Source organism: Dipodomys merriami, unplaced genomic scaffold, assembly GCF_024711535.1.
Source record: "Dipodomys merriami isolate MVZ:Mamm:240054 unplaced genomic scaffold, mDipMer1.0.p SCAF_14, whole genome shotgun sequence".
Taxonomy (NCBI): Eukaryota; Metazoa; Chordata; class Mammalia; order Rodentia; family Heteromyidae; genus Dipodomys; species Dipodomys merriami.
The window spans coordinates 5,040,615-5,065,543 of record NW_027202715.1 but is presented as its reverse complement, the minus strand read 5'-3'; the positions used below and the strand labels follow the sequence as shown (position 1 = coordinate 5,065,543).

General features: G+C 41.9%; 1 protein-coding gene and 1 non-coding gene across 2 annotated transcripts in view; one reads left to right on the top strand and one right to left on the bottom strand.

The window, feature by feature from the left end:
- Positions 1-24,929, bottom strand: part of Lrmda (leucine rich melanocyte differentiation associated) — a 1,080,690-nt gene that overhangs the window by 564,078 nt on the left and 491,683 nt on the right. The gene's annotated exons all lie outside the window — the stretch shown is intronic.
- Positions 16,533-16,597, top strand: Trnaa-ugc (transfer RNA alanine (anticodon UGC)). The gene has a single exon. It is a non-coding gene; the product is annotated as a tRNA-Ala (tRNA).

Genomic DNA, 24,929 nt, shown 5'->3' with positions numbered 1-24,929 from the left:
CCTCTCAGCTATCTATTTGTAGCCATAAGGAATGGGGAGAGTAAGGGACAAAATGGGGCTCAGTGTAGTGGAGTTAACCCCCCAGTAACTCATGAATGGTGTGTGTCAGGACAAGTTCTTAAACCTCGATGTAGTGGCTCAAAAGGCCACCCCACTTCCTCCTGCATTGTCAAAAGATAGCCATCTAAACATCAGCATTTATATTAAGCATTAAATCCATTTTACTAAACAGTAACTACGCTTTCTGTATATGATGCACCAAGCTTTAGATGTCAACTAATTTGACTTACTCTCCCTTTCATTGCCCTTATATCTTGCTTAATAAGACATTTTATTCAGATACTGCTGAGGTAATAAAGGGAGAAGCGTAGTTGCCAAATGTACTGCCATTTTTATTTTTAGCTTCACTGGAGTAAGGGGTTATTTTCTTGTGAAAAGGATGAAATGCACTGCTGGCCTTTTAAATTGTATCATGCAATCCTGCTTTTGCCGGAGCAATAGATTTCCAGATAACTGCGCAATCTTCTCCAAGTGTTAAAAAAAAGATGTAAAAAAAATAAATAAAAAAGCAAAATAAAATAGCTACCACCAAAGGTCTTGGGCCCTGCTTAGTCTCAAGTATAAAGCATCAACAAGAAAGTCATTTGTAACCTTCACCCCACAAATCCACAAAGACCCCCCCCTCAAGTTCTGTCAAGAGCAAGGCAAAGCTCAAGTACTTCCTACTGTAACTGAAAGATGATGATGATAATAGTGATAATGATGGTGGTGGTGGTGGTGGTGGTGGTCGTCGTAATGGTGATGATGGTGGTAGTGATAGTGATATTAAACTATCCTTTATTGAGAGACCAACATACAGGTGATGTGTATTTTATATGCATTATTTCACTTTTCACCAAGACAGGTATTGTTATTACTGCTACACCACAGACAAGGACATTGAGGCACAAACAGGTTCAATAACTTGCCAATGAGTGTACCAATTGGGGCCAGGTCACCAATGAGTGAGTGTATGGTGAAGTCAGGATTTAAAGCTAGGCCTAATGGATTCTAGAGCCTTCCCTGCCTTTAAAACTCTTTAGATTATTGAGACTTTGAGGTCAGTTGATCTGGGTTCAAATCTATTCCACTGTTTTAATCACTGTGTGTCCTTGGGTAGCTTAACATTTCTGAATTTTAGTTTTCAAATCTGCAAAACGGGGAAGGCAACTCTAGCTTGTAGGCTCATGAAAAATCTGTCATGCGCACTCACCTCAAGTCAGGAGATCCCTCATGTTTAAATAAGAGGTTGGGGCAACTCTAAACTAATGAAAGGAACTGGATTCTGATCCAAAGATAGCCATACCATAAAAACTGAAGAGTAAACCTGGAAGGACTGGGCAGGGGAGGAGAAGGGGAGAGAAGGAAGAGATGATTAGGATAGTCTCTCTCTAGCACCTTCTCTATCACATGGTGAGCTAGCAGCTGGGAGAGAAGGTGGAGGCAACTATCCAGGCTGGAGATGTTCAGTTTTAAATGATGTACAAACTCCACATATGGAATCTGAGTCACCCAAAGAGTCAGAACAGGGACTGATGGGGTGAAGTTCTGGAGAAACACATTTGGCTCATCCCAAGAACAAACTTCCTACCTATCCCAGGAAGGCTGTCTGAGGACGTCCCTGCAAGTGATGAGTCCCTGACATGGGAGGCCCTGAGCTAGAACACCAGGAAAACTGGTAAAGCATCACCTAATCCAACCCTAAAATTCTTTTCAGGACCTGGGTACTGCCTTTTAGCTTTTTTATACAAGGCTAGCACTCTTATCACTTGAGCCAGACTTGTACTTCTGGCCTTTTGGTATTTTATTAGAGAGTATCAGGGACTTTTCTGCCTGGGCTGGCTTTGAACCTTGATCCTCAGTGCTTAGCCTCCTGAGTAACCAGGATTACAGGTGTGAGCCACAGTTGTCTGGCCTGAAATTCTTAATGATGTCCCATGAGGTTCACAGTATAGCTGTGCTGCTTTAGGGCTTGATACAACAAGAGTGTAGCCTGGAGCACGGAGGAGGAGGAGGAGGAGGAGGAGGAGGAGGAGGAGGAGGAGGAGGAGGAGGAGGAGGAGGAGGAGGAGGAGGAGGAGGAGGAGGAGGAGGAGGAGAGGAGGAGGAGGAGGAGGAGGAGGAGGAGGAGGAGGAGGAGGAGGAGGAAGAGGACTAGTGTGTGGCTCATTATGCAAGAGGCTGGGTCAGTCTAGATCATAGACAGGATTGGAAGATTCTCAGAAGGAAAACACAAAACTGCCTGCTGTGAAAGCAAACAGCCTGCAGTGTAGAAATCTCTGCTTATTCACAGCAGTCACAGGCCCAGGAGACCTGAATAGTGGCAGTGAGCTGGTGGGGGGGAGAGCAGGCTATGCTGGCAGAACTGGTGAGTGGGGGGGAAGAGGAGATCTCCAATTGTCACCCAACAGAAGACCCACTATTCACACCAGGCTGTACATCAAGAGGAAAAAAGGTCCAGTTACAGCCACATACCTTGGGCCAGGGCCTTACACAGTTCACTTGACCTCTCTGGACCAGATTCCTTCTCTGCACAATATCATTATTAATAGAAGCTACGATATGTATTTGTGACACAAAGTAAATGGGTTTATATATACTTAATTCATTTCATATATGTGTATATATACACACATATGCTTAAGTCATTTCATATATACATATATGTATGTGTGTCATTTGTAACATTATCTGACACATGGTAGGTGCTTATATAAGTATTTACTGCTAGGTCCACTGCCATCAGTACCACCTACTTCTTCCACAAATGATATAATTATTTCTTTGGAAAGAAAAGAAATCCTCCCCCCTCCTCTCAAGAAAAACCTAACCAAATCTTAAATGATATCATGGCCATCTGCAATTCAGGAATTTGCCTGGTTCTCAGAGCAGGCAAATTTTTCAGGTCAGATATGCAATATACTTTTGATATGATAAACTGTCCTATCCCAACCCCTCCTGGACTCGAAGACTCTCAAGCAACCAGGGCAATTAACTTGTAAAGATGTGCTATGTGTTATGCAAGGAGGACTCCGAGGCCTGATATAAAAATGTTCATTACCAGCCAGGCCTCTGCGAGATGACCAAATTAACCTCACTGCCAGGAGTATATTAAGAAGGAATAATAAATTATTCAAAACCTAATGCTGATAGCACAAAAAAATATTTATGGAAAAATCATCAGATTAGTGCATTTTAATCACGATGCTGTTTTCTGGTTGAGGTGTTCAGTCACCCAAGCACTCTGGTGGAAGATAAGGGAGTCCCTTAGTGGCTTGCTATTGGCCTGCCGAGGGGCCAACCATCTGTCCTGAAGGGGAAAGCAAAGGTCAGCCCAAGAGGCTAGAGATCTGAAAAATCCAGCAATATGCCCAGCTCTCCCTAGATGCCCTCACAGGAAGGCTACTAGCTCTCACCCAGAGTGACAGGCACCCATGTGACTAGCAGGTACCTCTCTTCCCTGCAGAAGCCCAGAGGGGTCCCCAACCCCTCAAAATTCAATTCATTGGCCCTTGAGAAAATGGAAAAAAATGCAAGCCCAGAAGAGAAACAAAAGTCTTCAGAAAGCCACAACAGATGTGTTCACCACTATCAACCCCCGTCACCCCTTCCTGCTGGCTGCAGAGCTCTGTGGTGCCACTCCTCGGCCCCCGCCCCCCCTTGTGTAACATCTCTAACTTCATGCCATGTTCTCTTCCTCTTTCAGCACGGCTGAGCAAAGCTGACAGGCGGATTCCTTTGCTTTTCAGGGTATTAAAGCCACTTTCCCGCTCTGACAGCCTGTTCTACTCTGCCACCTTATAGCTGGGGCTTCACACTCCTCTGGGCAGCCAGTCCTTCCTGACAGACCACTGTCACTTCCTATCATCCCCTCTGTATATCCTGTTCTCTCCCCCTCAGCACGCATCCCAGCTTTCCAACCAATGCAATTATTTTTTTTGACAAGCCATCCATCAGTTTTAACTTTAAAAGCACTTTCTGCTGATATCCATTGTTAAATCCTTTGGCTTTTTTTTTATGGGGCTTGCATGAGAGAATATGATATCAGACATTCAAACTAGCAAACCATGTAAATTTACTTTGTCCTCAGCTATGTTTCCAATTTCACGTCCAATTTTTCGGTACATTATGCGTAGTTGTTGTGCTTAATATGATGTTGTCAAATCCCATTAAAGTTCACTGCATTGCACGGCTTTAAAAACAGGTTACAATTTGCATTCTATAAAGAAAGGAAGGAATGCGGTCTGAAGTCAAGCTGAATCTTATTAAAATTATCTGTTCAATTGTTACATTTGTAGATGGAGTAATTTTGAAGCATTAGCTGAGACACATATGAAAATGTCAGCGTGCCAACTAACGACAATGAGAGCAAAAGGAATATCTCTGTGAAACTCAATAAAGCTCCTTTGCTGGTGACATAAATTTGATGGTAATCCGAGGAAATGAATAAGGGCCCATCCCGTTTGAATAGGAATTACCTTTTCTATTAAATCACTTTGGGTGTCTTTCCACTTGGCCTACATCTTGGTCCTGGGCCACAGTGAGTCTCTGGGGACTTAGTCTAAAGCAAGGAGGGAGAGAGAGAGATGCCAAAAAAGAATGTCTTTAAAATGCCAGCCCACTCCTGAGAAGGGCAACATATGCAGGTATCTTAAGGTATCTTCAAAGACGCCTGACAATTTCTTTTTCCTGTTTAGAGCAAGCAGAGTTCATCCATGCAGCAGCATAACTGTATTATCATAAAGCAAATCTCTGAGTACAGGAAACTTGGGGAGGTAGGGGATGCAAACAGCAAGCAGGCATTGCGAAGGGGGAAATCCTCGGGGCTAGGATGGAAGGGGGATATTGTGGGAAAAGCTGGAGACAGATTGATGAGAGCCTAGAAGTGATAATGTTGTGCAGTTTTTAAAGGCTTTCCTGTCCTGTGAAGCTACCATCCCAGCTGTTTTCATCACAGAGCTGATTCCTATCTTTCCTGTTATTAAATCCAGTCTCTGATTTTAAAAGTATCCATCCCTGGCCCTGAGCAGAATTATGCCATTAGGGGTATTATTAACTGAACCATTGACTTCATTGACTAGAACAAGTTAAATTTTTGTTTTACACACAAAGAATATTCCCAGGGCAGACATCAATAACCCCTTCGATGTTATTTTATTAAGGATACCATAATTTTCATTTTTTCCAATACAGTCAGTATTTAAATAAGCCCGAATGACAAAGAGTAAAATTCAGCAATGAAGGGAGAGGTGAAAGTTGGTACTGAAGCAGGCGGAGAAGGGAAGGAGTATGTCCTTAGTGTCTGAAGTTCAGACACTAATTTTTTGCATAACCATAGGAAAGTTATTTAGGCTCTCTGAGTCCACTGAGGATCAGTATTTCTAACAGTTACTTTAAAGATTAAATGAGATACTCTATGTAACATAGCTTGTATATTCTCTTTTTCATGTTCATTAGTGTATATTAGTTAAACAAAGGGATTTCACTATGATGTTCTCATATATGCATACAATGTCCCCATCAAATCCATCTACTCCATTATTCTCCCTCATCCCCTACCAAGGTCCTTAGAACAATTTCAACAGAACTCCTTGTTCTATTTTTATAGATTTATAAAAAGACTGTCATCAACTCTCCAAACTTCACCCCTCTCCTTCCACCTAAACCCACTCTCAAACAGAACCTGTTTTACATTCCTAATCTCCATTTTTTTAAGGACTAGCTGCCACATATGAGAACATGCAATATTTAAATTTCCCAGTTTGGCCTATTTTACTTACATAATGATCTCCATTTGCATCCATTTTCTCACAAACATCTTAAATTCATTCTTCTTTATGATTAAAATTCCACTGTGTATATATACTGCATATATTTTATCTATTCGTTGGTTGAGGGTTTACAAAATACAATGGAAGATATGGGGGGATACGGGGGAAAGACTGAACTCAGGTAAATGACAAGGTTATGATTCTCATAACAAAGCTGGTCAGCTGATGGCTACTTTGGGATTTTGCGGAGAGAGATTCTGAGGTCTCATCCATATTCTAGAGAAAGAGCCCTACAATCACTTCCACATAGAAGATGGAGGAAGCTATAATTTATATATAGTGAAAAGACCCAATGTTGTGTCCCTGCATCAAAGAATGATCATAAAGCAAAGATGATAATCACAGCAGGAACTCCAAGTCAACTCCACAGATGAAAGGAAAATGGCTGGAGACAACCTCCTACATAGCCAATAAAAACCAGAATAGAGGGCTTCCAACAAGGAGAAATTCACATTCCTTCCTGGTCTCAAACACTCAAATGGCATACTCACATCCATGGTCTACAAACCAAAGATTTCCCAACCATTATGAAACCATCAAACCAAAACCCATGTTGCAAGGAATGAGAAGAGTGATCATCAGACAATGATTCAAAGCAAACAGGTGGAGATTTACCAGAAAGAGAAGAACTAATGATACTAAATAGTAATGGTACCAAAATCAAATACAGTAATAACAGGGGATTCACTAAAGAGGGAAAAACACAAAGAAAAAAGAAATCATGTAGTATATTGAGAACAACAACAACAAAGAAAAACCACTTGTGTCCATGTCTTGGAATTCATTTCACTTAGCATCATCTTATATGATCATATATACATAGCTACTGAGCTATTCTGCTCATCTGCTAAGATTATTCTAGACATATCCTAGAAAGAAACCATGGGACTTATGTTTCTTTGGGTCTGGCTTACTTCACTTAATAGGATTTTTTCCAAGTCTTTCCATTTCCTTACAAATGGGGCAGTGTAATTCTTTCTGATGGAAGCATAGAATTCCGTGTGTGTGTGTGTGTGTGTGTGTGTGTGTGTGTGTGTGTGTGTGTGTGTGTGTGTGTGTATGTGTGTGTGACATTTTCTTGATCCATTCATATTCATCTACTGAGGGGAATCTTAGATATTTCATACATGAGGTATGGTAAAATAATGCTGCGATAAACATGGTTGTGCTGGTAGCTTAAGTGTGGCCTTGTTTGTGGTCATTTGGGTAAATGCCCAGAAGTAGGATTGCTGGGTCATAGGGGAGCTCTATGTGTAGTTTTTTGAGTTTCCACAAAAGACTACAGAGTGGCTGAACAAGTTTACATTGAACAAGTAGCATTCCCTTTTGGGCACATCCCCTCCGGCATCTGTTGTTATTAGATTTCTTGATTATAGCCATTTTAATTGGGCTAAGGTAGAATCTCAATATTGTTTCAACCTGAATTTCTTTTATGGCCAGAGATGTTAAGCATTTCTTCATGTGTCTATTGGTCATTCTTGTATATACATTTATCTGAACTTGGAAGGGAAGGGGAACAATGAAATGGTGAGACAAAGGACAAAGGGGGAACCTATACAATAGTGATAATCATATGTTGGAAATGGTCTGTACAACTTGGGGGAGTATAGGGGGAAGAAAGGAGGAGAAAAATGAGGGAGGGGTAACAAGTTAGACAAGAGATGTAATCACAATCTTACTTATGTAACTGTAACCCCTTGACAATAAAATTTTAAAAAAAGAGTGGTGGCCCTTGGTGAGCAGGGGAAGTAAGCACTATGGCTTTGCCCCCACTGGGAAATCTGTCACTATCAGGATAGAAAGAAGACAGACATCAGTCCAGAAGGAAAACTTGTGAAAATTTTACATTTGGCTTTTCTTATGACAGTGGAAGAATCAGAAAAAGAGATAAAAAGTAAAGGGGGGCAAGTGGAGAAACAATTGAAGGATACAGGAGTTTACTTCCTGGAAGCGTTAATAAATCGAGATGACAGCAAGTAGGGGATGGGGCAAAGGAATAGGAAGTTTATCAATACTAAATGTCAGGAAGGAGGAGGAAAGCAAGCGATGTGGAGATAGAGTTTGAAGCAAACTTCCTCATGCAAGAGTATCTAGGAATTTTAGATCTTGAAAACAAAACATACTCCAGGTTAGTTTTAAACAACCTTTTTTGGGGGGTAAGAACTCAGAGCCTGGGCACTGTCTCTAAGCTTTTTAATATTATTATTAATAATAAGTTTTTTATTGTGAAAATACCATACAGAAAGTTTACAATTACATGAGCAAGGTAATGAGTACATTTCTTAACAAGCATTGTTGCCTCCTCCTTTATTTCCCCTTACCATCCCTGACCTCCCCTACCCCCTTCCCCCTCCAAAGTTGTGAAGTTCCTTTTTTGACATAACGGCTAAGCTTTTGTGCTCAAAGCTAGTCCTCTACCACTTGAGCCAAAGCTCCACATCTGTCCCTTTAGTAGTTAATTGGAGATGAAAGTTTCCTGGACTTTCTTGCTCAGGCTACCTTCAAACTGTGGCTCTCACACATCTCAGCCTGAATATCTAGGATTACTTAGCTCAACCCAGTTTTAAAGAAACTTTTGAGAAAACATCATTGTCAACCAAGAGTTCATTTGGCAATCAGAAAGAAGCATCTATAAATGGATAACTAGAAATGGGTAAGTAGAGACAGATGTACATGCACACACATTCACAGCATTTCCCCCCTGCATTTTTAACTGCTTGAAAACCACTCTCCAGATTGTCCCCTATGAGCAGAGACTGAGGTTTCCTACCAGGCCCAGGTAATATTTCTTTATAGCATGAGTTTCTATATTTGAAGTGTGATTGAACCCTACATCTATCCAGTACTCTCTCATTCCATGAATACCTACAAAAGCAGGAATTATATGCAGAGCAGACTGTTGAACTGTGATCTGTAATTGCCTTTAGACAAAAATGTCCTGTCTCCCCATTCCTGGAGTGGCAGTCCTCTGAGATGGAGCACCATATATTCTACTACCTTATACCATAATTAGTTCTTAACATTCAACAAATTCATTTTTTGAAGAAAACAATGTTGAGTAGCAACACTTGGACCTAAAATAGTTCTGGAGAACCAGGTTTCCAGCAACTTGGTATTTTTGTGTTTGCCATGTCGCAGATCCTATTAAAGATTTAGACGCCAAGGGCAGAAATATTCCTGTTTAAATATCTAAAGAGTGACTCCACTTGTTTCTTCCTACATTATTAATTTGATTGGCTTTAAAGAGATTGGATGTGAGAGGCATTAGGCACACCACACACAGAAGGAGAGTGCCCTTCTCTCTAGGAAGTCACTGTAGTAGAACAAGATGGCCACCCCCAAAACCTAACAGGGTGAATAACGTTTGAAACAAATTGCAACTAATTATGAAGATGGCATAAAGGGACTCAATGGAAGTGTTGGTCAATAGAGGTTTGATGGGGCAGGAAAAGAGCAAACAACAAAAAGGGTTATTCTGAGCAAAACACATATGCACATCTGAAATGCCATGGTAACACCTCTTGGTGCAATTTTAATATATACTAAAAAATGAATGATAAGAAAGTAAAATAGGCCATTAGGGAAGGGATAGCTGCAGGAAGGGGCTGACCTAACAAGGAGAGTGAATGAGAGTATGGTCAAAGTTTGTTTGCATGTATGAAAACAGAACAATGAAACCTATGGAAGAGTGAGAGGGGGGAGGTTGACTAGAATACATTTATACATGTGCAGAAATGTCACAGTGAAATCTTCCCATACAAGTAAAGGATGATGGTGAGGAGGATGATAAGGATAAGGATGATGAGGATGAAGATGAGGATGATGATGAGATGGTCACCTTACCCCATGGCTGCAGCTGCGACCACATTACATGAAGCTGCATGAAGTCATATATATGTTTTGGCAGCCATTCCTATGATTAGTATTGTGAAACCCAGGCTAACCTGCATTTCTTTTTCTGTTCTTTTTGTTTTGTTTTGTTCCCATACTTGGGCTTGAACTCAAGGCCTGGGTGCTGTACCTTAGCTCTACTCACTCAACTATGAGCCACAAACTCACTTACAACTTTTTGCTGGTTAATTTCAGGTAAGAGTCTCATGGGCTTTCCTGTCTGAGTTGGCTGTGAACTGTGATCCTCAGATCTCAGCCTCCTGAGTAGCTAGGTGTGAGCCACTGGTATCTGGCTTATACTTTTTCTTTGGATTAAGCTAGAAAACTGGTGAGTGAGAAGGAGGGCCTAAGATACAGTTCTGCATTAAGAAAACCCAGACTTTGGGCTCAGCACTGCCACCGCCAGCTCTGAAGGAATTTCTGAGAGGGCTCTTCTCTGCACTTTAGTTTCCTCATATACAAAATGAATGGAAAGAGTTGGATAGGATCTATGATAACATGAGTTTGGTATTAGAAATACTCTTAGATTACTGCAAATTCTATCATTCCAGGATTACTGACAGTACTAGCTGGGTCAGACCTTTGGTGCTGATTAGGCAAGCACTGTATTGCATAAGTCATACCGCTAGCTCTCAATTTTTTTTTAAAACTAGACATCAGGATGGATATGCCAGTGGCTCATGACTATAATGTTAGCTACTCAGGAGACTGAAATCTGAGGATTGTACTTTGAGGCTAGCCTGGGCAGGAAAGCCTTATGAGACTCATCTCCACCAAAAAAAAAAGCTAGAAGTGGAGCTATGGGTCAAGTGGTAGAGGGCAAGCCTTAGGCATAAATGCTCAGGGGCAGCACTTAGGCCTTGAGTTTAAGCCCAAGGACAGGCACGAAAAACAACAACAAAAACAACAACTAGACATCACTAACTTATACATTGCTAATAGGAATATAAGATGATCCACTGCTCTAAAAAAGTTTGGTAGTTTTGTTGTTGTTGGTCTTTGTATGCATGTGTGTACTAGTACTGAGTTCTTGCTTGGCTTTTTAATTCCCTTTGTTTGTTTGGAACATATCTAGCTTACTCTCCATGCGATAGCTTTGACCCTTTCTAAGTCAGGATCACCAAAGTATGACCATAAAGTGATTGTGGGGTGGGGGGAGGGAACCTCTGCAAATTGTGTCAAATGTGTCAAAAACAGATAGAGCTCTCCTAAGTAATCTCCAATCAGGCTCCTCTGAGGAATGCACAATTTGCTGGTTAGGGTAGCACTTTCAAGCTGAGATGCTGTACAGTCTTGGAGGCTCCAACAGATATTCAGCAGAGGCTCTCATAGTAGTGGACAGACCAGTCTGGGGCTAGGAATGAGGGGACAGACAAGGCCCAACCTACCAGGAGAATTCTAACTACATAAAGACCAAGGAGTTTGGTCAAAATGATGTTGGCTTTCAAAGGTGGGGGGAAGGTATAAGAGGTAGGGAGTGATGATTACTAGTAATTCAGGGAATACATATGTGGGGGGATGTAGGGGTATTAAGTGCATGTGATTGCTACTGGGGCTCAAACTTAGGGCTTGGGCACTCTCTCTGAGCTTTTGTTGCTGAAGGTTACTGCTTTAATCACTTGAGCCATATTTTAAAGGTAGTAAGACTCTCATGCACTTTCCTAACAGGGGTGGCTTGAACTTCAATCCTTAGATCTCAGACTCCTGAGTAGCTAAGATTAAAAGCATGAGCCACCAGCAGCTGCCCTAAATTTTTTAATTGCCCCACCTATGATACATGAAAGACAAATTTCCCTACGGTGGGCCAGTGTGTGGACTCAGGTCTAGCTGCTCCAAAGCCTGGGCCCAGAGCTGAGTCATGAAGTCCCACTTGCTAAGTATCCATTACACGATAGATGCTATCCTTCCTAGACTCCAGATTCAGCTTTGGCCTGACCTTACTAACATCTCTTGACATGGGGAGCCAGCCTTCCATGTAAAAGCAATGACTGGGGATGGATCATTTTTTAAATTGAGTTTAAGGCCCCCACTCAGCTTGTTCTGTGGTCAGTGGACAGCCCAGAATCATGGACAATGAAGCCATGTTTTCTAGAGCAGAGCAGCCCGGGTGGATATCCTACAAACCCTAGAACACCACAGAAACCCTAAAACCAGGATCCCATATGGCCATGCCCCAGCTTGGGGATGGGTGGGTGGAACTCACAGGAAAAAATAAAAAATAAAGCCGGGCGCTGGTGGCTCTCGCCTGTAATCCTAGCTACTCAGGAGGCTGAGATCTGAGGATCGCGGTTCAAAGCCAGCCCGGGCAGGAGAGACCGTGAGACTCCTATCTCCAATAAACCACCAGAAAACCGGGAGTGGCGCTGTAGCTCAAGTGGTAGAGCGCTCGCCTTGAGCTGAAGAGCTGAAGGACAGCGCCCAGGCCCAGAGTTCAAGCCCCACGACCGACAAAAAAAAATAAATAAATAAAAATAAAAAATAAATAAAAAATAAAAAATAAAACAGAGAGAACACCAGAGCTACCCCTGTCTCTAGAGACAGGAGAGAGGCTGCACATACCCTAAATGGTTGTTGACCTTCTCTCAGGTCCTAACTCCATCTTCTACATTTCCCTGGAAGAAATATTTCCTTTTATAGGACCAGCTGAGCATGCATTGTAAGCCACTCCTGCTCCCTGGCAGAGATCAGAGGCCCTACCATGCTTCTACACTGAAAACTGTTGCTGAGTTTATGTAAATACCATGGAAACTAGAGCTGGAACACAGAGAGACTCACAAGGAAGCAACTTAACATAAGGTCAACAAGCCCCCTGACAGAAAGTGTAGCATGTGCTCAATCTTCAACCTACAGCCAACTCTCTGTTTTCCTCCCTAACCCCTAGGCTAAAAAAAGGCTAACGAGATTCACAGACAACATATCCAATGATGGAATTCTCCACACAGCTTGAATTCTTTCTATAAATAATTTTAGAACTACTACCCAATAATGTATTATAATACAAAAAAAAAAAAAAGCTGACAGCATCTTGCTCAACAAAATCACTGGCCTGGTTTTGCACCTGGAGATAAAAAACTTTCCTCTTAAGTGCCCCTCATGAATTCTGGGTATTTCCATACAACTATTGCCTTTATTTATAAGCCAAGGGTTATATTCTTTCACTGTGAGCTGCAATGAATGAGCGCATCTTTGGAAGACTGAGAAAAGCAAGGGAGACTAGAGGGTATGTGTCAGGTGGCCCTGGTAGGGTATGCATAGTTGGTGTAAGTCAGTTGTGGCTCCACTGATGGTAGGTCTGATTCTACTCCCAGGGCAGAGGCTGGAATGAGGTGATCTCCCTCCAGGTGACAAGATAACTGGAGATCAGACATGCCAGCCAGATGGGGGCTATCTATTCCTCTGCCACCTAAATGTTATGTTGCTGGCGCTATTAGAGCCCAGCCAGTAATAGCTACATGTGCTGGGCTATCTGTATCACCAAGCTATGGACCTCCTGCCCTCAGCCACTAAAGTGTTTGTGGGGATGGTCCACATGCTGTGGTGGTAAATACAAATACACACATGTGTACAAGCATACACATGATAGGCACTCATCATGCCCATATCTATCTCCCTCCATTCCCCTGGAAGGAGGGGAGAAAGGCAAATTTGTTTTTCTCAAGGCCATCTTTACCTTGTCTTTAAGATGGTTCATTGAAGGCTAAGAAGAAGACAGCACAGGACACTGAACATTTGGGTACTTCTAATCTCTCTCTAGGTCTCTGTGCTGGTGGCCATGGCAACCCCAATGGGTCCAATGAGAGCCAGCACAGGACCTATGAAGACCCTACCACACTTCTACACCCACCTTAGATGTAACCTCCCCCTCCAAGAAGCCCTACCTGGTATCCACAGGAAATGGGACCACTCAGTCAGTATGTCCACAGAGGGTTTGGCCACTTTAATGACTGTTCGCTGACCTCGCTTGGGCCCTGCAGAGTGCAAGGAGTAGACCCTTTGTTGGGTGGACTCCTCTCTGTCGTACCCCCTGAGGGTCACTGGGGACTGCCTCCTCAATCCAGGGACAGCAGCAATTTTGGACAATTAGATATCAAAGTTTAGGCATAAAAATTGCTAAGGTCTTTGTCAGCTGAAAACTTCTCTTGACATTGTAACACAAAGCTCTGGTATCTGTAACCAATAGTGACATACTAATGGAACCCAACTATACAAAACAACAACTGTGTTGTGAATAGCCACGGTGTGTGTGTGTGTATGGGGGTGAATATATTTTGAGAACTTTGTTCTTTTTTCATCATTAAGTCATACCATGTGGACTTTGAATTGTGCAAGAGGCCTGCATTTCCAAAATAACACTGTCTACTGATACAAATAACATATTAGATGACTTTTCATCCATTGAGAAAGCCACTTGTAATTAAGGAGTGAAACACACACTGAAAAACCAACCAGTTTGTACAGAAAAATCATTTGAGCCAGGTCTATAATCCTAGATACTTAAGAGTCTGAGATCTGATGATCTTGAAGCAGACAAATCCAAAACTCTCATCTCCAATCAACCAGCAAAACCCTGAAACTGGAGGCATGGCTCAGGTGGTAGAGTAAGTAGGTAACTGTTAGTAAAATAGCAAGCAAGTGAGCCAGCAAGCAAGTGAGCCAGCAAGCAAGCGAGCCAGCAAGCAAGCGAGCCAGCAAGCAAGGGAGCAAAGAAGGAAGGAAGGAAGGAAGGAAGGGAGGGAGGGTGGGCGGGCCATTTGAGAATGATACAGAGATGGTAGCTGAGAGATGTATACTTTGGGTGGCATTTTTAAGTTTTTAAAGTTGACACATAATAACTACACATTTGGGAGGACCATGTGATAATGATCTAGCCCATATAATTAGCATTTGTATTTTCTTAAGGATTTTTTTGTAATCATATTAAGTGAAGTTACCTAGTCCCAAAGAAATTTAGGTCCCATGGTTTCCCTTATTTGCAGTAATTAGTATACATACAGGATAATCTTATCAGATGAGCTGAAAAGCTCAAAAACCATGTACAAATTACCATATAAGATGATGCTAAGTAAAATGAACCCCAAGATATGGACACAGGAGGTCTGTATTGTTATTGTTTAAAAATGTACCATGTGATTTATTTTATTGTAGTTTTTGTTTCCTTTGTATGTTCTTTCCCCCGTGGCATATCCCCTGTTGTCACTGTAATTGATTTCGGTACCCTGCCTCTTGTTCATACATATGACTAAACTGGGGAGAGGAAGGGGAATAACGAAATGCTGAAACAAGGACACAGGATGACCCATTGCAACAAGGATACCCACAGGACAGTATATTGGAAATGAACTTTACAACTTGGGGGGAGGGGAGTGTGGGAGATGGGGGAGGGAAGGGATAGTGGGACAACAAGGAAGGAAGGGAAGGGGTAAAATTGACCGACAAGTAATGCACTCATTGCCTTACTCATGTAACTGTAACCCCTCTGTACAGCATCTTAACAATAAAATAAAAAAATTTAAAAATGATTTTTTTGTGTGTTGGGAATCCTCTAATTCCTCTCTTCTAGTTCTTCATGAAGTAGGTACTAAGTTGTAATACACTAGAGTCACTCTCCTGCACTGCAGATCACTAGAACTTATTCCTCCTATTTATGTTTTGGTGTCCATTGTGCAGCTTCTTTCATCCCCTTCTTCTTCCTTGCCTCCAATAACTTCTATTCTACTCTTATATGAAACCAACTATTTGAGTTTCTATATAAAGTAGAAACATGAGATACTTATCTTATTTTGCCAGACTTACTTTGCTTAATACCTTAATACCTTGCTTAATACTCACTTTCACATGAGTTATAGGATTTCATTACTTTTTATGGATGAGTAATATTTCATTGTACAGGTATACTACCTATATCCATTCATGCATCAGCAAAAACTTTCAACAAAATTTTGGCCAATCAACTTCAACAACTCATCAAAAAAAAAACCAAATAGCATGATCAAATAGGATCCATTTCAGGGATGCAAAGCTGGTTCAATATAGGCAAATCAACTAATATAATTTATCACATCAACAAGAGCAAGGATAAGAATCACATGATTATCTCAATAGATGCAGAAAAAGCATTTGACAAGATCCAACACCTCTTTATGATGAAAGCTCTGGAAAAACTAGGAATTCATGGAACATTCCTCAATATAATAAATGCTGTGCATGACAAAACTACAGCCAGCATTATACATAATGGAGAAAAGCTAAAACCAGTTCCTCTAAACTCAGGAATGAGACAAGAATGTTCACTCTCTCCACTTCTCTTCAATGTAGTATTAGAATGCCTAGCTAGAGCAATAAGACAAGATGCAAACATAAAGGGGATCCAGACAGGTAAAGATAAAGTAAAACTCTCCCTCTTTGCAGATGACATGATCTTGTATTTAAAGAACCCCAAGAAGCCAGGCACCCGTGGCTCACTCCTGTAATCCTAGTTACTCAGGAAGCTGCGATCTAAGGATCATGTTTCAAAGCCAGCCCAGGCAGGAAAGTCTGAGATACTCTTATCTCCAATAAACCACTCAGAAAGCCAGAAGTGGTGCTGTGGCTCATGTGGTACAACACTAGTCTTGAGATGAAATGTTGAGAGACAGCACCCAGGCCCAGAGTTCAAGCCCTATGACCAACCCCATGGACTCCACTCCCAAATTACTCGAGCTGATCCAAAACTTTGGCAAAGTAGCAGGATATAAAATTAACCCTCAAAAATCAATGGCTTGGGGCTGGGAAGGTGGCTCAGTGGTAGAGCGCATGCCTTGCATGCATGAGGTCCTGGGTTCAATTCCCCAGCACCACATAAGCAAAAAGAAAAAAGCTAGAAGTGGCACTGTGGCTCAAGTGGTAGAGCACTAGCCTTGAGCTGAAGAGCTGAGGGACAGCACCCAAGCCCAGAGTTCAGGCCCCACGGCCGGATCCTCCCCCCCAAAAAAAAATCAATGGTTTTTCTGTATGCCAACAATTAGAAGAGCATGGCTGAAATCAAGAAAGCAACGTAACAGCGCCATAAAAAATAAAATACCTAGTAGTTAACTAAAGAAGTGAAGGACCTCTGTGATGAAAACCTGAAAAAGGAAATCAAAGCAGAACTAAGGAAGTGGAAAAAAACCTCTCATACTGGATTGGGAGGAGTAACCATGAAAATGACAATACTGCCAAAGGCTATCTACAAATTCAATGTGATACCTATCAATATTCCGACCTCATTCTTCAAGGAAATAGAAGAAGAAAACCCAAAATTCACACGGAACAATAAAAGACCTCAGATAGCCAAAACAATCCTTAGCAGAAAGAACAGTGCTGGAGGAATATCAATACCAAATTTCAAACTCTACTACAAAGCCATAGTAATCAAAACAGTTTGGTACTGGCACAAGAACAGACCTGAGGACCAACGGAATAGGACTAAAGACCCAGAAATGAACCCACAGAACTCAATGAACCCCCTATAGCCACCTAATCTTTGATAAGGGAGCTAAAAAAAATAGAATGGAAGAAAGACAGCCTCTTCAGTAAACGGTGCTGACAAAATTGGTTAATCACCTGTAGAAAACTAAAGCTAGACCCTTATATATCACCCTGCACCAGAATCAACTCCAAATGGACCAAAGACCTCAAAGTCAAAGCAGACACCCTGAAAACATTACAGGAAGGAATAGGAGAAACTCTAGGGCTCCTTGGCACAGGCCGAAATTTTCTTAATAGAGACCCAGAAACACAACAAATCAAAAAAAGGTTGGACAAATGGGATTGCATGAAACTGCAGAGCTTCTGCATGGCAAAGAACATAGCTAGCAAGATCAATAGAAAGCCCACGGATTGGGAGAAGATCTTCACTAGCCACAGAACAGACAAGGGTCTCATATCTAAAATATACTTGGAACTCAAAAAATTAATTCCCCCAACAACAAATCCTCAAAGAAACAACTGTCCTATTAATAAGTGGGCTAAAGACTTAAAGAGAAATTTCTCTGAAGAGGAAACAAGAACGGCCAGCAAATACGTCAGTTGAATCTTGGCCATTGTGAACAGTGCTAAGGTAATCATGGGAATGCAGGTATCTCTTGGGTTGACTGACTTCTAGGTGACATGATGGCCAAGACATGCCAATCACAACTTGAGTTCTGTAAGAGAAAACTAATGGAACTTCTCTGTTGTCAGAAAATGGGGCTCTGCTATTAGGGAAGATCACTCTCTAATCAAATTATGCTTAACTCTGGATAAAGAACTAAAAATTACCTCTCTACAACTATGTCCCAGCTCAGAGAAAATGATAATGATATGTATTTATATAGCAGTGAAAGTCCTTCCTTACCTTGCAAGTCATATAGATGAAAAGGCTGCATCTTCGCTTTCCCAGCCCTTGGAATAAATGAAATCACAAGTCCAGTTTTAAACTTGGAGCAAAACACACTAATAGGAGAGGCTCAATACCTATTATTATAAACCAAGCATTTCAACAGCTGGAGACCCAAGAACAACCAAATAACTATGGAGACTATAACTACCAGCTGTAATTTTCTCTCCTTTCTTGATCCTTTTACAAGTAAGCATTGCATGTGTTTTGACTATTTTTTTTAAAAGAAGGAGAGGGGAAAAAACCCCAAACCTTGGGCAGTTTTCTCACCAGGGTGGCCTTTCACAGGCTTTTTTTTCAGATGCTATCACTTCATTTTATAAATCTTTTCTGTGTGTGATCACTTTTAAAGAAACAGACAGGAGGTGCTTCCCAGAGACACATAGAATCAAGGGAACCAAGGGGGAACAGGAAGGAGGTAAAGTCATAGAGACATCTCTGTCTCTGGACAAGGACAGCCTTGAGAAAGGGAAAAATTGCTCTGGAGACAGGAAAGCAGTGACTATGAGCTGCTTTTCAGGAAGACAGACAAAACCTAGACCAAATGCCTTGGACTCTGGGATGTTGTTCTATCCCCTTCATCCACTCAGGGGTCCTGGGCCTCCAGTGCACCTGAAAGTTGTCCCCCACTGTCAATGTCTCTGCCCTTTGGGGCATGGCAGATGAGCTCAGATGCTTCCTTGTTATGCTAAGCTAAAGTCTTGCAGCTCTGAAAGAAAGGCTGAAACAAACATAAGCTTCAGAGAGGAATGGAAAATCTCCAGCTGTTCCCATGTCTAGCAAGGCTTACTTCTACATTAGATACAGGTGACAAGACCTGGAACCCCCAAATTCTCAGCAATCCCTAAAAATGTCCCGTTTTCTTCTGGCAGATCTTTCCTGCCTTCCCTACACATGAGCCTTTGCACATGCTTCCTGAGCTATCCTGTTTCAACTTTCCCTTAAAGTCTATTCTTTAGCTATGCCAAACTCATTTTTCACTCCTTCCCGATTCCTCCCTGACTATCCTTAATACTTCTCTTTCTTGGTTTAAAATTTCCCTGCAACTGGAAGCCACACTGTCACCTCACACTTAACAAACATCTATTCCTTGTGTATACAACTACTGCTTGTTCAGACTGAAACACACATACTCCGCCACTGCTAAGACATTACATAATAAAAAGTCTACCCACATAATGAAGCCTACAGCCTCACATCAAGTCATCATACTTCCATTCTGTACATTCACCATCTTCTATTCCCCATCCTTACATTCTCTCTTTTCTACCCCATGGAACTGGAACTGTAGCCACACCAGATAAACACCATTGTCCACAAAGTCCCCATACCCCTTCTACCTCTAGGCCTCTGCCAGAGCTGTTCCCTCAACCTGCAATGTCCTTCCCTCTCATAGCTTCTAAGACAAAGCCCCAGCCGAGCCCTCAAATCCTAGTACAGATGTAAACTCTTCACAGAAGCCTTCAAGAACCCAACCTCCCATGCTCCTACTTGGCCCCAGCACCATAAAATATATTTTCACAGGGTTCAACAGAATTGGCTTCCAGCAAGGATACCTCATCTGAGAAGATGAACCAAGGATTCAGGTTAAAGTCTCCTGTGAGTAAGAGATAAGGAATGGATGAGAACATGAGGAGGGGAGAGGAAGGAGAGGTGCTCCCTAGAGCTGAGGAACAAAGGGAGGCAGAAAAGAGTGCACCCGAATAAACAGGTATATTCAAGAAAATAGACTGTGGCTCCTGTAGCTCCAGTCACCCATGAGATGAGCCTTTTCCAGAGCAGGTCATTAATTCTAACCTTCCCTGCCTCATGGGAGGCAAAAGGACTGCCAGGGAGCACAGATAGTACCCAAGCAGGAAGGGGTGGGCAGCTGGCATGTATGGGAATGGTCACAGAGAAGGGACCCAGTGGTCATCATGGCTATTGTAGCCTCAAGGTACAGGAGTGTGGTACACATTTAGTGGTACCAATCTTTAAGCTCTTTGAAGGCACCCAACATTTTATTCTCTGTGGATAGCCTCGAGCATTCAAATTATGTATGCTTACTGAAGTCATCAATGAATGAATTCATTCCATACCCTACCCCCTACAGAGATCAAGCCACATGTGAACTGGGCTCCCGCCTTGCTGGTTATACACACTAATTCATGCAAGGGTTACAGACCACAGTGCAGCCATGTAGACAGTAACTAGGTTAAATAAACTCTTCAGAGCAGGAACAATCTAGAATTGCCAGCTTTCCTGCAGTCTCTGGCTCCAATGGTGCTGCTACATCCAGAAAGTAGAGTGGAGAATATTCAAGAGTCTTCGGCAACTCCATCACCTCCCCTCCCCCAGCTTCTCTGTACTTGTATATGCACCAAATGGTCTTGGTGCCCAGTCTATGGAATCAGGCAAGCAAGGGGCAAGCCAGCTTTCCTTGCTAACTTCAGCGCAGAACAGATGTTTCTGCAGCTCTGAGGTACCTACCCTCCTAGGACACCAGAAATAGGTCAGTCATCAGTCATCCACCTTGATGATGAGTTGCAGTGGCCGGCACAGTCAACACGAATGCACATTCTCTTCCAGAAGGGCTATTTAATGTGAGGATGGGCACAGGGTGGCTGTTCTTGCCAAGTCACTCCAGTGATTCCACACAACTGAGACAGCACTAAACTAGAAAAGGGAAGTCCTGCTGTTTGTCTTGCTCCAAGCAAGGAACATAGTAATCCACAGACAATGTCCAATCCACAGACAGTGTCCAGGCTGAATTTTGCCTGGCTAGGCGGATGGTCTGGTTGAATTTGATGAGACCTCACTTCCTTGGGATCTAATGGAAAGATCAAGGATTCATAGGCCTGACTCATCTATGATCCATCTCAAGCCACATACTGAAGAGCACAGGGGACTTGTCTCCTACTTGTGACTCTGCTCTTTACTGACAGTATCTTGAGCAAATCTCTTGGGCTCTAGTTTTTCCTTTCTAAAGAAGAGGATAACCTCCAAAACCCTCCTACTTTAACTGTGTAGGGAGTTCTTTGAATCTTCATGCCACAGTATATGTAATGTTCAAGTTCATCGGAGTAAGAGCATTCACTGGTACAATGTGTTTATACCCTGGAAAATGTGAATCTCATCACTAATATATTTTCATCCAGGAAAGGAAACTATCCTACTACTTTCCTCAGAATAAAAATACAACAATAGAAATTTGACTTTATAGCTTGTGTAGGATAGAATGCAAATCCTTGTGTTTGAATCAACAAGAACTCTTCCACTGAGGCCATGTCCCCAGTCCTTCTGCATTTTTTGTTTGCTTTTCAGCATCTTATACTTTGTGTCCTGGGCTAGCCTCAAACTATGATCCTCCAACCTCTGCCTCCTGAGTAGCTGGGATAACAGATGTGTCATCACATCTAGATTGCTTTATAGTTTTTACGAGAAGAAGAAATCAGTAAAGAAGCAAAATAGAATTTGAATTCAACTTTTAAACATGAACATGATTTTACTCTCCTCATCTGAAAGAGCCACACAGGAATTACTTTGACCACCAGAGGGCTTTTCACACTGACAAAATGCATTAATAAGACATAGGTGATAAAATTTTAAAATATGAAGTTTAGGTCCAGAATAACTAGAGGCTGAATTAAAAACCAAATACTACAATAACCAAAAAAACCACCCTTAAGTTTTTCTGGATATGATATACTTTCAGTCTCTCCTAAATTCCATTGATATTTCAAAACAAAAGGAAATCACAAATCAGTTTCAGCATTTCATTACTAAGATATCATTCTGTACATATGATATGATTTCTTGAATTCTTTTCTTTCTCAGTTAAATATCAGAAGAACTCATAATCACAATGTCAGAATTTTGGTTTTTGGTGTGTGTGTGTGTGTGAGTGAGTGTGTGTGTGTGTGTGTGTATGTGTGTGTGTTTGAACTAGTACTAGGGCTTAAACTCAGTGTCTCATACTCTTGTTTAGTTTTTTTCACTCAAGGCTACTGCTCTAGCACTTAAGCCACCCTTTCACTTCCAGCTTTTTTCCGAAGATTTAAAGTCTCACAAACTTTCCTGCTCAGGTTGGCTTTAAACCACGATACTCAGATCTCAGCCTCCTGAATAGCTAAGATTAAAGGTGCAAGCCACTAGCACCCAGCTTAATGTCAGGTTTGAACACACAGCATTGGAAACAGCATTACTGATCATTCATCACGTGACATGCTTGTTACTGTGTCTCCACAGTATATGCACCTGTCACATTCTCGTATTGAATCTATGTACTTATTTCTCCTGTTTTATATATAAAGAGATTGAAGCATGAAGAGGTTAAAGAAACCTACCCAAGGCCAAGCAGATAGTAATTGTCAAAAAACAAAAAAGAATTCAAGCATAAACTCTCCTCCCACCACTAACAAAGCTGGCACTGACTACCTTCTATAAAGACAAGCCACAGCTCTTCTTTATTACAAGTAATACAGTGAAAAACCATCAGTGAAAAAAGTCTGCCTTTGGTTTGACCATTTTTCCATAGGGTCTGAGAGCTATTCACAGCAAACAAGATTCTGGGGGGAATCAAGTGGGTGGGAATTCCCAGCTGAGAAGACTACTCCATTCTCCTGTTATATCAATTAGAGGTTCCCACATGCCCCTGTCACTGGAAGAAAAGGGGAAATATTCTAGGGGAAATATTTTTCCCTGTATAGCTACCTTACCATAGGAGTTGTACCCCACCCCTCAAAGGACAGGGGGTTCATGTCCTCAACCCTTAGCCTAAGATTCAGCTCTGAGTAAAATAGTCAACAAATATCTGGGTATGGTTGAAGGGGTGAAGGGGTGAACTAGTAGGTCAGGTGAAACCTGAAATTTTGCCTAAGTGATGTTATCCTTCCTGGTCACAAAAAGCCCAGCCAGATGTTCAGTATATGGCCTTCCATAAAGCTACTAAGTGACTCAGGATCTCTCTACTTTGTGACTTTGCCATTGCGTACACTTATGAGTCCCTTACATCTATCTGAGAGGTGTGAAACAGAACACATAAGGACTTCATAACAATTGCCCAGTCCCACCTGGAGCAGGAGGCTAGACTGGAAGGAGAGGTTTCAGAAACAACTAACTTTTGATCCTGGAGGAAGAGAATATGCTGGACAAGTGTGCCACTCACCTTGTCCACAGTGACTTCAACATGAAGACATGACTAAGCAGCAGCTTCCAAAGGAAAGGACAGTAGGAAACCACTTCCTAAAGGAAAAATGTCTGTGTATGTAAACAGAGATAAAGAGACACAAAGTTATACTATCGCAAAGGAAATTTCCATTGCATGTCTGGGCCATCCAGCAAAAGCGAGAGACGAGAGAGCAAACAGAACCAAAACTAATGCCCTAGTTCAAGAGTCCTTATTGCAGCTAGGACTAAGACAAAGAAGCTCAGAGCCCCAGTAGATACTGGCTACCATCGGTATCTACATGGGCGACATTGGAAAAATAAATCAACTTCCTGTGCCTCAGTTTCCCTTACTCATCAAAGGGAAAGGCCATACCTACCATTCCACAGTTTACTAAATGTGCAGTAATACCTATGAAAAACATATAACAATAACCCAAACCCTCTGAAAATACAGACCCTGGACTACTGTCTCCAGTTGTTTTCCCAGTCAGAATGTATTCTTCTGGCTCAGGGCCCAATGGCTTAGCCTGCTTCTGTAAACATCCTTTCCTGTCAGCTAGTATCTCCACTTCCTCTTTCCCAGGAGTCAGATTCACCAGAACCCATCAGTAGGCTATCATGAGGAAGCCCCTTACCCATAGGGCAACTTGAGGAGGATGAAGGAGAGGTGGGATGACTGAGCCATTAATCCCTTAAGGGCCAAGTTCTCATTTTCAACTTGGAGCCGATGGCTAGCACTGAGAGGGCTCCTCAGGCCCCTATACGTACATTGTAAATACTCGGACCAGGTGGGAAGTGTGCATGTTACCACAGCTCCATTCCTCCAGTGCTATGGGGAAGTAACGGTGCACTGCATTGCAATCGGTCTTTAGTGTCAGCCATAACCTTCATAAATGGGTTTGTAATGAGAACCCCTTGTTTGTCACAGAGAAGGTATGATGGATGTGGCCTACGAGTGAAATGAAGCCACAGTGACCATCTCAATAACATGAACAGCTGCCAAATATTCATTTAGCAGAATGAGTTTAGAAAACTTTGAGCAGATTGCTTTCACAAGGCTGCCTTCAACAAAAGGAAACATAATTAACGAGCTAATATCAGCATGTGTCTGGCTAAGCTAATGAATATCAAATCACACAGAAACCTGTATAAATCATCATTACCCTGAATTTTAATTGAACTTGCAATTAAACATGACAAATTTTATATACACTAAACCTTTAATTTATACTTTCAAATAAGGAATAATTTATCATTTTTAGTATTTCATAGTTAATTTCCCAATATGTGCACTTCTAATTAACAAGGACAGACAGGCATTTAAATACACACACACACACACACACACACACACACACACACACACACACACACACACACACACACACACACACACACACACACACACACACACACACACACACACACACACACACACACACACACACACACACCCTTTCCTATGGCTTCTTTCATAACAATTATTTTCCCTTTTGTATACCTTAACAACTCCTTTGCCCAGGAGTTTGAAAGCCAAAGGGTCTACTTGTGTATTCAAGCAAAGATCTTAGGCTACTGGGTATCAGAAAGAATAATTTCCCCCTCTTGCTTCTCATCTCTCTACT